This window comes from Takifugu flavidus, chromosome 8 (genome assembly GCF_003711565.1).
Source record: "Takifugu flavidus isolate HTHZ2018 chromosome 8, ASM371156v2, whole genome shotgun sequence".
Lineage (NCBI taxonomy): Eukaryota > Metazoa > Chordata > Actinopteri > Tetraodontiformes > Tetraodontidae > Takifugu > Takifugu flavidus.
In genome coordinates, this window is record NC_079527.1 from 1,772,422 (window position 1) to 1,776,115 (window position 3,694).

The following is a 3,694-nucleotide window of genomic DNA, read 5'->3' on the forward strand; positions in this document are numbered from 1 at the left end:
AATAACTAACCACAAACACACTACCCACACTTTCCACTGATTGCAGTGGAGTGACACACAATCAACACAATATTTTCTTCTGTTCCTCACATCAGTTGTCATCTGTTACTTTTTTTTCCTTCATCTGTATTGAAACATGAAAGATGACTCAGAATTCATGTTGACTCTGCTCATCTGCTGCTATCGCACATCAAGCAGAATATCTAGAAATGGACATCCATACTGACCATATTTGTATGCTGTTCAGAACACGATGCATACTCAGTGTTGGGCATATCCTGAAAGTGTTTTTGTATTTCATTGTGTGATGACTTTTTCTATCTCTGATGCTTTTATGTATGGCTTAGAATTGCTGTATTCTTTAATCTTCTTATACAAAGAAATTGTTGTCTTCACAGCTTAAAATGCAGAGATAAAACATCCACTTATTTGACAACCTAAATCCCTGATGCATTTGGGTACCAAGTGAGTTACCTTTGCTACAAACCTTGCACCCAAACCTTTTGTCCCTACATTTAAGCCGTGCATTCTGTGGGCAAAAATACCTTATATGGCCCTTTTGACCAACATTCTTGGGCTGTGTTGCTCAAAGTGCAGGCTGAAAGGATTAACGTTTTCACATAAAAAAACAAACAGGAAATGGCATGAATATTTTTATGCTATTTTACTTCATAGGAATTAATAGAGGCCCAAATTTAGGTCTTTAGGTTCCTTTCTTAATTCTGGGGTGCTATTTGACAGAGCAAGAGCTATTTCAGTAGTAGACAAAGGTGGGGCCATAATAAAATTGAGATAAAACGTCTTTATCAGCAGTGCAACCTCAACATTACACTAGATATCAGCTGAACCATGAAGGACCCGGAGCTGTATATGGTGGAACGAGAAAGACGAGGAGTGAATCCACAGGAGATTGGGAATAGATTGAGTCAAATCAAATCAATATTTATTTATCTAGCGTCTTTTGTCCAGGGCCTAACCCCAGACAAGCAACAGTGGCAAGGAAAAACTCCCCTTTAACAGGAAGAAACCTTGAGCAGGACCAGGCTCATGAAGGGGGACCCTCCTGCTGATGGCCGGCTGGGTAGACAGAGAGGAGAGGGGGGAGGACAGGTAGAGGATAGAATGGAGAGGAGAGGATGGGCACAGAGCACAGAAACACATACAAAAATGCACTATTTATGTAAGCCGCTGGCTGAGTGGGTCAGCGGGGCCGGAGGTAATCATGCAGCTCCGAAGGCGGCGATACCTGTAAATGAATACAGAACGGGGGGGCAGAAAAACTACACGAGAAACAGCATAACTAGTCTACTTGGAGAGGAGAGCATAGCATAGCATAGCATAGCATAGCATGACCCAGTGGGCTGACAGAGGCCTATCAGGTGATCATGTTTCTTGGGCCCGGCAGCCTCGGCCTATAGCAGCACAGCTAAGCTGTTAACCTAATGATTAGACGACCCCCTAAGTATGATAATTTGTCTGTCTATGATAGTAACTGGAACTACAGAATTAGTAACAATAAGCTTTTTCAAAGAGGTTGGTTTTAAGTCTGATCTTAAAAGTAGAGATGGAGTCAGCCTCCCGTACCTGGACAGGGAGCTGGTTCCATAGCAGGGGGGCCTGTTAGCTAAATGCTCAGCCCCCCATTCTACTCCTAGAGACTCTGGGGACCACAAGTAGACCAGCATTCTGAGAGCGGAGCGGTCTATTGGGCTGGTAAGGTGTCACTAGCTCCTCCAGGTAGGATGGAGCTAGGCCTCTGAGGACCTTGTAGGTGAAAAGAAGGGTTTTAAAAATTATTCTAAATTTAACGGGCAGCCAATGAAGAGACGCCAGTACAGGAGTAATGTGATCTCTTTTGTCAATACCTGTCAGAACTCTGGCTGCAGCATTTTGGATCAACTGGAGGCTTCTTAAAGAGTTGTTTGGACACCCTGATAATAAAGAATTACAATAGTCCAGCCTGGAAGTAACAAAAGCATGAATTAATTTTCAACATCATGCCGCGTCAGTAGCTTCCTGATCTTTGTAATGTTTCTCAGGTGAAAAAAGGCACTTCTAGAGACTAATTTAATGTGTGAGTTGAAGGAGAGATTTTGGTCAAAAGTTACTCCAAGATTCCTCACAGAGAGACTACATGTTAATGAGATACCATCTAGAGTGATCATGTGATCTAATCTATCCCTCAGAGGTTCAGGACCAAACACCATGACCTCAGTTTTTCCTGAGTTAAGGAGGAGGAAATTTGAAGACATCCAGGACTTTATGTCAGGTCTGAAGCTTCACTAACTTCTCTGTCTCCTCTGGTTTCATGGATAAATAAAGCTGAGTTTCATCAGCATAACAATAAAAATTTATCCCATGCTGCCGAATAATGTTCCCTAAGGGAAGCATGTACAAGGTGAAGAGGATTGGTCCAAGTACAGAACCTTGAGGAACTCCATGGCTAACCCTACTGTATGAGGAGGGAACACCATGGACATGAGCAAACTGCTATCTATCAGATAAATATGATCTAAACCAGTCTAGTGCTGTCCCTTTAATCCCAATCACATGTTCCAGTCTATGTAACAGGATGCTGTGATCAACTGTATCAAAAGCAGCACTGAGGTCCAGCAGAACCAGCATAGAGACCAGTCCATGATCTGAAGCTATAAGAAGATCATTAGTAACTTTAATAATTGCTGTTTCTGTGCTGTGATGAGCTCTTAATATGCTCCCTAAAGGTATGTGGTGCTCCTGACAACAGCAGTGTTGGCATTTGCTTAGACAGCCAATGTGGAGGTAAGGGATGCAATGGAACAGTGAGTTTGTCTACCGCAGCTCTGAAAAATGCCAAGAATTTCACTGACCACTGTTAGGTTCCAGTTTTAATCAAAGTTCAAAGGTCCTGCTGATTTAAACATTCTGACAGATATGAACTGGAGCTGCCTCATTGACTGAAGCCCAACAAAGACTGAGCCAGACAATGCAAAAATCTATGATTTCAGGTCAAGGAGAATTTATTTGCATCTGTTCTGATCAGAAGACCTGATAAGTAAACTGCATAAAACAATTACACAAGGCCAGACTGTCAAAGTGACACCCTTCTGAAAACAAATTTTAGATATCAAATATATAAAGCACTACATGTGTCAATGATTTTACAAAAACACAATCATTGAAAAGTTCATATTAAACTATCCTGGTGTACACTTTAGTTAAGAGCCTGCACTCTGCATTTCCTGAAGGTGTGTTTAGACAAATTTATTTAAAAAAATGATGATTAAAAAAAACAAGCCAAAAACCCACTCGAACTTTTTAGTGAAAATAGTGTCAGTCAATCAGGACATCTAAGGACATATCACAAAGTAGAAACAGAAAGCCTGGTAAACACAATCATATTTTTCAATTTCACATCATTTTTTCACGTTAGATAAAGAAGAACCAATAACAGAATTGCTACAGTCAGCGATAAATAGCACTGTGCTTGTGGAAGCTGGTAAAAACACCTGTTGAACAAGCCTGCCGCCATCCCAATATTGAACCTGAATGAACTCCATCCACTGGGGCGCGTTTTCTAGATCCCGTCCACACGGACGAGGGCTGGTCGGAAAACAGGCGATCAGCTGAAGGAGCATCTTAAATAAAAACGCCTAAAACTCCAAAACGGAGCCCCTGGAACAGGTGGCGGACCCGTTTCTGTGTGATGTCATAA